This window comes from Mustela nivalis (genome assembly GCF_964662115.1).
Source record: "Mustela nivalis genome assembly, chromosome: 8".
In the NCBI taxonomy this organism is placed as follows: Eukaryota; Metazoa; Chordata; class Mammalia; order Carnivora; family Mustelidae; genus Mustela; species Mustela nivalis.
Genome location: NC_139027.1, coordinates 87923118 through 87935993, shown reverse-complemented (window position 1 = coordinate 87935993; position 12876 = coordinate 87923118).

The following is a 12876-nucleotide window of genomic DNA, read 5'->3' as shown; positions in this document are numbered from 1 at the left end:
AAAAGAGCTGGAAAAAGAACAAGAAAGAAACCCTAAGCCCATCAGGAGAAGAGAAATCATAAAGATCAGAGCAGAAATCAATAAAATAGATACCAAAAAGACAATAGAGCAAATCAACAAAACTAGGAGCTGGTTCTTTGAAAGAATTAATAAAATTGATAAACCCTGGCCAGACTTATGAAAAAGAAAAGAGAAAGGACCCAAATAAATAAAATCATGAATGAAAGAGGAGAGATCACAACTAACACGAAAGAAATACAAACTATTATAAGAACATACTATGAGCAACTCTACGCCAACAAATTTGACAATCTGGAAGAAAGGGATGCATTCCTAGAGACATATAAACTACCACAACTGAACCAGGAAGAAGTAGAAAGCCTGAACAGACTCATAACCAGTAAGGAGATTGAAACAGTCATTAAAAATCTCCAAACAAACAAAAGCCAAGGGCCAGACAGCTTCCCGGGGGAATTCTACCAAACATTTAAAGAAGAACTAATTCCTATTCTCCTGAAACTGTTCCAAAAAATAGAAATGGAAGGAAAACTTCCAAACTCATTTTATGAGGCCAGCATCACCTTGATCCCAAAACCAGACATGGATCCCATCAAAAAAGAGAGCTGTAGACCAATATCCTTGATGAACACAGATACGAAAATTCTCACCAAAATACTAGCCAATAGGATTCAACAGTACATTAAAAGGATTATTCACCACGACCAAGTGGGATTTATTCCAGGGCTGCAAGGTTGGTTCAACATCCGCAAATCAGTCAATGTGATACAACACATCAATAAAAGAAAGAACAAGAACCATATGATACTCTCAGTAAATGCTGAAAAAGCATTTGACAAAGTACAGCATCCCTTCCTGATCAAAACCCTTCAAAGTATAGGGATAGAGGGCACATACCTCAATATCATCAAACCATCTATGAAAAATCCACCGCAAATATCGTTCTCAATGGAGAAAAACTGAAAGCTTTTCTGCTAAGATCAGGAACACGGCAGGGATGTCCATTATCACCACTGCTATTCAACATAGTACTAGAAGTCCTAGCCTCAGCAATCAGACAACAAAAGGAAACTAAAGGCATCCAAATCGGCAAAGAAGAAGTCAAATTATCACTCTTTGCAGATGATATGATATAATATGTGGAAAACCCAAAAGACTCCACTCAAAACTGCTAGAACTTGTACAGGAATTCAGTAAAGTGTCAGGATATAAAATCAATGCACAGAAATCAGTTGTATTTCTCTACACCAACAACAAGACAGAAGAAAGAGAAATTAAGGAGTCAATCCCATTTATAATTGCACCCCAAACCATAAGATACCTAGGAATAAACCTAACCAAAGAGGCACAGAATCTATACTCAGAAAACTATAAAGTACTCATGAAAGAAATTGAGGAAGACACAAAGAAATGGAAAAATGTTCCATGCTCATGGATTGGAAGAATAAATATTGTGAAAATGTCTATGCTAACTAAAGCAATCTACACATTTAATGCAATTCCTATCAAAGTACCATCCATCTTTTTCAAAGAAATGGAACAAATAATTCTAAAATTTATATGGAACCAGAAAAGTCCTCGAATAGACAAAGGGATATTGAAAAAGATGCCAAAGTTGGTGGCATCACAATTCCGGACTTCAAGCTCTATTACAAAGCTGTCATCATCAAGACAGCATGGTACTGGCACAAAGCAGACACATAGATCAATGGAACAGAATAGAGAGCCCAGAAATAGACCCTCAACTCCATGGTCAACTAATCTTCGACAAAGCAGGAAAGAATATCCAATGGAAAAAAGACAGCCTCTTCAATAAATGGTGTTGGGAAAATTGGACAGCCACATGTAGAAAAATGAAATTGGACCATTTCCTTACACCACACACGAAAATAGACTCAAAATGGATGAAGGACCTCAATGTGAGAAAGGAATTCATCAAAATCCTTGAGGAGAACACAGGCAGCCACCTCTTCGACCTCAACCACAGCAACATCTTCCTAGGAACATCGCCAAAGGCAAGGGAAGCAACGGCAAAAATGAACTATTGAGATTTCATCAAGATAAAAGCTTTTGCACAGCAAAGGAAACAGTTAACAAAATCAAAAGACAACTGACAGAATGGGAGAAGATATTTGCAAACGACATATCAGATAAAGGACTAGTGTCCAAAATCTATAAAGAACTTAGCAAACTCAACACCCAAAGAACAAATAATCCAATCAAGAAATGGGCAGAGGACATGAACGGACATTTCTGCAAAGAATACATCCAGATGGCCAACAGACACATGAAAAAGTGCTCCATATCACTCGCCATCAGGGAAATACAAATCAAAACTACAATGAGATATCACCTCACACCAGTCAGAATGGCTAAAATCAACAAGTCAGGAAATGACAGATGCTGGCGAGGATGTGGAGAAAGGGGAACCCTCCTACACTGTTGGTGGGAACGCAAGCTGGTGCAGCCACTCTGGAAAACAGCATGGAGGTTCCTCAAAATGTTGAAAATAGAACTGCCCTATGACCCAGCAATTGCACTATTGGGTATTTACCCTAAAGATACAAACGTAGTGATCCAAAGGGGGCTCGTGCACCCGAATAGCAGCAATAGCAGCAATGTCCACAATAGCCAAACTATGGAAAGAACCTAGATGTCCATCAACAGATGAATGGATAAAGAAGATGTGGTATATATACACAATGGAATACTATGCAGCCATCAAAAGAAATGAAATCTTGCCATTTGCGACAACATGGATGGAACTAGAGAGTATCATGCTTAGCGAAATAAGTCAAGCAGAGAAAGACAGCTATCATATGATCTCCCTGATATGAGGAAGTGGTGATGCAACATGGAGGCTTAAGTGGGTAGGAGAAGAATCAATGAAACAAGATGGGATTAGGAGGGAGACAAACCATAAGTGACTCTTAATCTCACCAAACAAACTGAGGCTTGCTGGAGGGAGGGGGGTTGGGAGAAGGGGGGTGGGGTTATGGACATTGGGGAGGGTATGTGCTTTGGTGAGTGCTGTGAAGTGTGTAAACCTGGCGATTCACAGAGCTGTACCCCTGGGGATAAAAATATATGTTTATAAAAAATAAAAAATTAAAAAAAAAAAGAAGTTCACAAGTCCTGCATCTGTGAAATGGGGTGATGGCAGTGCCTTCTTCATGTACTTGTTGCAAAGACCAGGTGAGTTAATTTGTGTCAAGCCTTTGGAACAGTGGCAGATAGCAAGGTTTCTGTGTGTGGAACCATCACGTTCACTTTGCATTCTGACCATTATCACTTGTAGGGTCACACAGAGGCTAGAACACTTGCCTCCAACCTTGGCTCTCCTTTGGCCAGGAGCAGACAGCTGAGAGTTGGGCCCTTGCCTGGAACAGTGCCCCTGCACAGCCTGCGCTCAGCGAAACGCTGCAGTATTCTTTCTCAGAACTGTTTCCTGCACCACAAATCACTCCTCTCCTGAGGATTTTAAGGCACTCCACAGCTTTCAGCTGGCTTCCCTTCACCTGTCAGCATCTTGCCCCAAATTCCTTTTTTTAGACAAAACAGGTCATTAAATCATTTACCGGAATACTTTTGTTCCTTGATATGGTAGCTTGCATCATTCTGTGCTACTTAGCTTGTCTTCCGAAATTTGAGGTCCTTACCCAGCTAAGAGAGAAGGAACACTTTGCACGAGTCCAGCAGGCAGGCTAAGGGGCCCTCCCTGCCTGATCCTCACCCTCCCTCATGAGAGGCTCTGCCAGGTGCATTTTGACAGATGATGGGCTTTTGAGAAAATAGCTCTAGATCTTTAAGATGATTATTCCTAACTACCGAAGAGTTATGTCAAGGAAGAACACTTTTTAAGTGTTGTTCTCTCCTCATTAAATTATCTAAGTATTTGGAAATTAAAAGCTAGGGAGAACTTGGCAGAGGTTTTCTTTCTAAGATGCATTCTGAGATGCTTTTATTTTAGCTTGATTTTTTTTTTCCTTTTTAAGGGGCATTCTTTTTTAGAAATACACTCTGTTACACATTGTGCCATTCCTGAATTTTTTTCTGCTACTCTCTACATCCTTTATATTTTTGTTCCAATCTTTAGAAATTGGGTCTGAAAGCTAAGGGTTGTCAGACATCCAACTAGAGATTAGGGGATGGCCGTCTAGGTGGTTCAGGTAGGCAGTCTCTGAAATCACCTGGTTAATCACCTTTTGGATACAAAACTAGGCTCAGATGAGTCTAAGACAGTTGAGAGCAATAAACTGTATCCTTGAATTTGCCACAATTCCATCCTAAGACATCGCATTGCTCCTTCCTTCTCTAGAGGAAGATGTCCATAGGACTTGGCTCTACTCCTGGTTCATCTTCCTTTCTCCTGTCATCCTGACCCTGTTTTTACAGCAAACCTCTCCTCCCTTCTTTCTTTTCTTTCCCCCACTACTTCTTCTTCTGTATTTTCACGTGTATCTTTTTAACACTGTGTTACACCCAGTAACTACATAAATAATATTGACAAATTACCCAGTTTTGTGATTGTTGAGCTCCTCAGTCAAGAAAGAATTCTTGAGGGGTGCCTGAGTGGCTCAGTTGGTTAGGTGTCCGACTCTTGGTTTCAGCTTGGGTCATGATCTCAGGGTTGTCAGATGAGGCCCCAGGTCGGGGCTCCAAGCTCAGCGGGGAATCTGCCTGTCCCTCTCCCTTTGTTCTTCCCCACCCACCAACACTCTCTCTTTCTTGCTCTCTCTCAAATAATTAACTAAGATCTTTAAAGAGAAAGAAAGGAAAGAAGGAGGGAGGGAGGGAGAAAGGAAATAGGAAAGAGAGGAAGGAAGGAAGGAAGGAAGGAGGAAAGAAAGGAAGAAAGAAAGGAAGAATCCTTGAGACGTTTTACAGCTTCTATCTCTCATCAGCATGGGGTTCTTCTAAATTTGGGGGTTCTTCTAAATTTTTATCAAAGTAAAACAGATACAAGGTAGTGAATAACAAAGACAGCAGCTGCACGCCTCCCTGCACACTCATGCCCACCCAGATACACCCCGTACAGGACTCCTGCTTGCCTGCTTCTGCAGATTTCTCCTCCAGTTTAGCCCACATCCCTACTCTCCCTCCTCGCTGTGATCCGTAGAAACAGCCCAGCTTTGGGCCCCTTGCACCACTCCACACCCCCCCTTCTCCCTGGCCAGAGGGTCCCTCACTGTGTTTACTTCTTCTGCTAGTTAACTGGGCGGCATTATGTGATTGACTTAAATCTCAGCTTGCATTCCTAACAGTGCTGACAAAGTGGCGCAACTTTGGGTTTTGGAAGCTGATTACCATACAGCTTGTCTAGTTCGGCATCCTCCCCTTCTCTCCCACTACCACCCCTGGAATTCTGTATTGTTTCTCCTTTTCTTGCATTATTTGTCTTTATCCTAGCTTCAATTTTTTTTCAAGCACTCTATCATCAAATGCTTCCCATGTAATCTAACATAGCAAATAAGCTTAATTAATTTAACATCACCAACAATACTTAGTTGTCTTTTTAACAAAGAGAAACTCAAATTTCAATTTTGCTACCAGCTTACTTTTGATATTAGAATTCACTTAACTTAATTAAATTCATTCTAATCTTACCCAGCTTGACCACATATTAAAATTTCTTTCCAAAGAATCTTTTTCCACAAACCTTCTACAACTTTCTTTTTCACATTCAGATGTTGTCCTGTTTTTCCCCTTTCTCATTCTAAAATGGCCAGTGTCATTTTAGGACAAAACTACATTCTTTTCCTTCAATAAAAACATCTCCATTCCTCCTACTTTCTCTTACTTTTCTTACAATTGGAGATGTGTCATTTATTATTTTTAATAGCTCTAATTAAATTTTAACCCTTAAAAACCATAATTTCTGATGAATTAAGAAATAAGAAATAAACAATTATGGATGGCCTCTTATCCTAGCATTCTGTGGATTGACAGATTTATAAATACTTTGTATAATTTTTATTTTTTATTTTTTTATTTATGATCTAGATATTTAACAACCATCCATCATTTAATTTGACTTAGCAAAATTTTAAGGTTTTAGGTTATCCAAAAGACTTCAGAAAACTATTTAAAAGATTTGCCTAAAAACTTTTTTTTTTTTAAGATTTTATTTATTTATTTGACCCAGAGAGAATACAAGCAAAGGTGGCAGCAAAAGGAGAAAGAGAAACAGGCTCTCCACTGAGCAGAGAGCCTGATGTGGGGTTCCATCCCAGGACCCCGGGATCATGACCTGAGCTGAAGGCAGATGCTTAACTGTCTGAGCCACCCAGGCATCCCTGCCTAAAAACTTTTATCCCACTTACAGCTATTTAATTCATCTGCTCTTAACAATTGTTTAAATTACTTATGAAAAATCCATCATAGCAAGTTATTTTTCTTGCTGACAAATTTTGTAACAAAGATAGCATGAACTTACTTGGCTAATAAACCCAAAAAGAGTAAAAGTTGGATGCCAAAATTATATTCATTGATGATAACTCTAAAGACTTACATATTTTAATTTAACCAACACACTTAAATTAGCTTTAATACCAAATATTTTCTGGGGCACCTGGGTGGCTCAGTGGGTTAAACCCTCTGCCTTCAGCTTAGGTCGTGATCCCAGGGTACTGGGATAGAGCCCCGCATCGGGCTCTCTGCTCAGCAGGGAGCCTGCTGGTCCTGAGTTCAAACCCCACATTAGGCTCCATCCTCAGCAGGGAGTCTGCTTGAGATTCTCTCTCTCCCTCTTCCTCTGCACCTCCTCCTGCACTCAGTCAATCAATCGTGTCAGGTGTGTTGGGTTTGGCCAGCAAACCCTGACACAGTGAATGAAAAGATCACTCCAGACACCTTAGTAGGAGAAAGGAGAGGCCTGGGAACCAGACACTCTAGTGGCAAAATACCTCAAGCCAAGCTTTGTCTCCATTTTTATTGCGCTCATATCAATACACCAAGTGCAAGCACAAAACAAGGCAGAAAGTGTAACCTTCATGGTCAGGACAGTAAGAGATGGGGCAACGTGTGATATGGGCAAGCGAACAAGAAGTTCATGAAGTACGTAACCACCATAGGAGCCTGTTTTTCTTCAAAATTTAAACGTTTACTCTCTAGATGAGAACTTCGAGCCACAATAAGAATCTAGCTGCTTTCAGCCAAGGAACTCTTCAAAGGAGGCCCAGCATTGGGGCACTACTCCTTTGTTTTTCAAGTAGTCTCATCTGAGGAGGCTTATCCAAGGCAGATTTTGTCTATCCAGACATTATGAATTCCCATAATAAATAAAATCTTAAAAAACAAAAAACAACTCACTAGCTTACAAGAGAGCAGTTTACCTGTGCAGATGGCTAAATCTTTTTCTACTAATATTTATGGAGAAGACACTTTAGATTTTTTCATTCACCTAAGTATCAAATAACCTTTCCCCTCTTTTATTTTCCTTCTGATAAGGATTACCTCCCTGAAGTTTGCATTTCAAAGAGATGGCCTGGATAAGTATTCCTGGAGTAGCCCAGGTAGAACATTTACATTTCAAAGCCACAGGGAAAGAACGCAAGTTCCTACAAGAAGAACACTTGTTTCCCAAGGCCAGAATTTTTACAAAACATATAAGCTTTTTGAGATTAATAGGTGAAATTTGGGGGATTGATAAAGAGGCTAGATGGACTTTGAATTGTTCCTGGAACTGCATTCTGGTTTTGCAAAGACTTGTAAGATGAGGACAGTTGCTTTTAATTCCTCAAAGATTTGGATTGCAGCCTAAATTACATTACAGGTTGATCCATCCAACCAACTACACTATCTTCCATGTGGTTTTCTTTACCAGGGAGATTTCCTACTAAAGCAGAAATCAAAAAATTTCTATGTTCTGGATTTAGAGTTGCCCATTATCGTAATGTTTTAATGAATCATTTCACAAAGGCTTTAGAAGGTTTTTCTTTCCCTCTGGGTACATAGTTTCATTTTAGGTTAGGGGAAAAGACCTAAAAACAAATTTCCTATCAGGTTCTGGAGGTTAGCTTCTAATTTAGCCAGCTAATTTAGCCAGAGCTAATTTAAGTAGCTCTGACCACAGAGCTACTTAAAATAAAATCCTTATAAATATCTTGCCAGGCTTCAGCCAGGACAAATAATAAGTAGTCTTGACAGTATACATTGACTTCAAGAGGTATCTAACCCCAAAGAGGGTTCGAAAGGTATTTTGATTTCCTCTCTCAACCAGGTACTATAGACAGAAATCCAGGAGAGCTGATTCTGTTTAGAATTCTCACCTTGCTGCCAGTTTTCACAAGATACCATCTGCAGGCTCTGGTATCTACCAGAATTTGGCAAAGATTTCCATTAATTTGAACTTTAGATTCCCTTGGCCATTAAGGGAATAGTCTAGCAGTTTACCAGAAAATCGCTCAATGTCTCATCAACTCTGGGAAGGGCATCTGTAATGCCAATACCTTGGCAGGTGTTTATGGTCTTGTCCCAAATTCCTTTTAAAGTGGTCAGCTATAGAGTTCAGTCAGAACAATGGCTTCCACCCTATTTTCTGCCTTTTCTATCAACCTGCTAATCCTGGGAATCCACTCATAAAAACTTTTGAGGTTCCTCTCTGTGTTTAGGGAATTTTTAAACTACAGCCTTTAGTCAACACAAAGGAGTAAAAGATACCTGAAAAATGTTGCCTCTAGCCTTGGATGATCTTATTTTAAAAGTTAATTGCTTTAGGGCGCCTGGGTGGCTCAGTGGGTTGAGCCGCTGCCTTCAGCTCAGGTCATGATCTCAGGGCCCTGGGATCGAGTCCTGCATCGGGCTCTCTGCTCAGCAGGGAGCCTGCTTCCTCCTCTCTCTCTACCTGCCTCTCTGCCTGCTTGTAATCTCTCTCTGTCAAATAAATAATAAATAAAATCTTTAAAAAAAAAAAAAAAAAAAAAAAAAGTTAATTGCTTAATCATCTCTTCACACTGGAAAGACAAATCAGAAAGAAGGTTAGTAGAATGAGTGCTCAGATAAAGAATAGCGAACAGAGCAGGACTCGTGTCAGCCTTACAGTCTTTTATTTTCGGTGCCTCTTACAGGCTAACTTTTATAACAAGTCTTTCTGTGAAGTTATTTTAGAATTTTGAAGTTTTTTTTTAAGATTTTACTTATTTGAGAGATAGCAACAGAGAGCACAAGCATAGGGAGCAGCAGAGAGAGGAGAAGCAGGTTCTCTGCTGAGTAGGGAACCAGACTCGATCCCAGGACCCTTGGATCATGACCTGAGCCAAAGGCAGATGCTTAACTGACTGAGCCACCCACACACCCCAATCTTGAACTTTTGGAAGCCTCTGTGTACCAGTTGAAATAGGTATCCAATCCTGTTTGTTTGATTTGGGAACCCTTGTTTTTAAGTACACTTCTTAAATGAGCTTATCAAATTGGAACATTTCCTATAGTAACCATTGTAATTCTAACTTATTTTTAGTACAGTTTTGCCATTTCTCTAAATATATACAGCTTCTGGGGCCACAGTTCATATACACAAAATAAGCAGGTGTGCCAGAAGGTGGCACACTTGACTCTTTCATATTTAAGGAGCTCATTTCTTCTAGCTAAGACTGTGGGTCTCTGGGAGCCAAATTAATACTTAAAAGTGTTGTGCCACTAGGTTGGGGATTGTTTGGTGTTTCACAGTATACCTGTTGGATGGAAATTTTCTTAAGGTTGTCGGGTGACCTGTCATCAATCTAAACCATTCTGTGACCAACGTATTGCAACACAGGAGTCTTTAAGTTAGGTGGTAAGCACTCCAACAGCTTTTAAGTGCTCAACCAGCTCCACCAATTTTGTGGCTTTTGCATTCCAAGATGCATGCTAACAATAGCTTTTACCTGCACATTAATACACTAGCAGTAACCAATGAGGTCACTGCAGACTGGCCAATAGAAGGTGTTATGTGTACCACCAGCAGATCCCAACAGGAAACTGGGGACAGAACCAAGAGCTGGAGTTCCAAAGTGGCGAATTGGGGTCTGAACTACCAACAGCTCCCTCCATAGAAAGCCGATTAGATCAGGAGCATGATGTTAAGACAGTGGAGCTCAAAACTGAGAGGAACTTACCCACCGCCCTCAGAAATAGCAAGAAAGACAGTGAATTCAAGAGTTTGCTGGTAACCTGCCTCTGTTTCTTGTTGCCCCTGAAGCTGTTGGAAGTCTCCTTTTGTTCCACCAGATCTGTTAAAAGAAACAAAATTCAACAAGAAAATTTGAAGATCTAATTGGTTTTATCCAATGATTCTTGCATCAGATAACATGCCACCTAGCAGACAGGAAGGAGTCCAAAGAGCTATGCAAAATAAAAGACTTTTATAGGCAGGAGGAGGCAGGACAAGAATGTTTCTAGCAAAGAGTTGATTGTTTCAAACAAGGTCACCTTCCTAAGGGGGGATGGGATGGGCTACAGTGTGAATGACCTCTCTAGTACTGACCAAATAACTCCAGATTGACCTGTTAAAGTGTATGTTCCTGGGAGAGCCCGAAATTGCAAAGAAGTTAGGTGTTAAGTCATGGTCTGCTGACATGGGGCTCTAGCATAGTGACTCCATTTGGGGTCTGCTGTCCTTTTTTTTTTTTTTTTAAACAGATACAGAAAACTAACAAGGGCATAGTTCCCACCTTTACAACAGCAACGACAAAAACATAGGGCAATCTAGAACTTCACAATTTTTCTTGAACCCCTCAGTGATTTGGAGTTGCAAAGCAGCTAGTGAACCTAAAATCTTGGAAAACACAGATAATTGCTAGCAGAGACAGACATGAACACTTGCTTACCTGGGCGAAGAGGCCATCTAACACTAGTGAGAGGAATTAGCCTAAAATTCTTAGTGCATCACTAAAAGCTGAGTATGGGCTGCCCTGTGCCATGGATTTAGGGGAGAATTGATCTACTTAAGGGGTCTTCTCAACTTACCTCACAGGGTATTTGCATAATGACTATGAGTGTCCTGAGGAAGGGATACCTATAATGCTGGCCTGAGGGATAGAATAACAGCCACTGAGGGAAAGGCACAAAACCTGCCCAGATTCCTCTCCTCATCTCCCTACAGAACAAAAACTTTGACTTTAGAGTATGCTGCCCTTCCTGTACTGGTGAAACCCTACTGCCACTGGGACAAGGGAACAGAAAAAAGTTTCCAGCCCTGGTGGAAGCCAGAAGTTCTGGGCCCAGATCTACAGCTGGAGTGGGCAGAACTACTGAGTAAACCACATCACTGAGATCCAACAACATAACACATGTCCAAGACTGAGTTTTAATCAGAATGGCAGAGAACACCCTGTCTTGCATCCTCTGGAGACCAACATGTATTGAGAGAGAAGAGACAGGCTAATGATGTGGGGAGAGTGAGCAAAGATTTCTTAAACATTATATAAATAATTTAACTACAAAGTAGAAAAATTATAAAATCCATTAAAAGTAGGAGCTTTCGCTCAGAGTCAGAACCAGGGTGATGTACAGGAGGCATGAACCTGTGAACAAAGCATAAGGGAGGGTGAAAACAGTCATCCAGATGATTAATATTTATTTTAAGACTCAGAATTAATGCAAAAAGTCTGTGATAGACAAAACATCAAAATTTTAAATAAAAATGGGATCTGAGTGGATTTCTGGTTTTTAATTCCACATGTAATGAGTTTGGAAGTTGCCACTCCATTCTGAAAACAAATAAAAACTTGAACAATCAACAGATCTCCTTGGATGAGAGTGAGAGGTGAAGACACAGGGCAAAACACTCTCCCTAAATTGGAAAGACAGGTGAATACAGGGAGTCACATCTTTCTGGAGTAGAGACTCAAGTAGAAAGCGCCATGGGAACCAGTGCCAGGGTAGGAAATCCAGAACTCTAGCTGATTAATTACCAGAGGCTCAGTGCAGACAAGTCTAAGAGTTAAAAATTTTAGGGGTATCCAGTTATAGAAAGACCTGACAATATTGTGAAACTTACCACCAGGAGCTTGACCAGATTCTCACCATAAATATCAAAGAGATCTCTCCTTGTGCCTCTGGCAGGAAGAGGGAAAATTGGGCCATTTTAAAATAACCCACAGCACTCTATTTTTCTTGACAAGGCTTCCCTCAGGAGAAAGTAGTCAAGCAGAGCCTAACATCCTGGGATATTATCAGAGTCTAAGTGACATGGGGGAGGGAAAACACTCAGCTCCAGCCCTCTCTAGACATCTTCTCCAACCTAAAGAAAGAGGGGGAAAAATACCTGAGAAATACTTGTGAAGTTCAGAGGAGAAGCACAGTCTCCCTTAAAAACTAAGAACTAATCATAGGACTATAGAAAACTTACTTTTTCCTCACAGCTTACCAATACATTACTACAGCCTCGGTACAGAAGTTCCTTTTACCTGATACATCACATCGAGCTATCAAGAACTAATTACAAGGCATACTAAAAGGCAAGAAACACAATTTTAAGAGACAGAGTAGCATCAGAACCAGACATGGCAAGGATCTTAAAATTATCAAACTGGGAGTTAAAAATAACTATGATTAGTGTGCTAAGGGCTCTAATAGATAAAGTAGATAGGATGTAAGAACAGATAGGTAATACAAGCAGAGGGATGAAAATCCAAGAAAAGAAATAACAAATGTTAGAGATTTTTTTTTTAATTATGTAACAGAAATGTAGAATGCCTTTAATAGGCTAATTGGTAGACTGGACATGACTGAGGAAAGACTTTATGAACTTGAAGATGTAGCAATAGAAATCTCCCAAATCTGAAAAACAAAGAGAACAAAAACTTTGAAAAAACAACAACAACACAGAATATCCAAAGGGCTAAAGGTGTAACATACACGTAATGAGACTACCAGAAG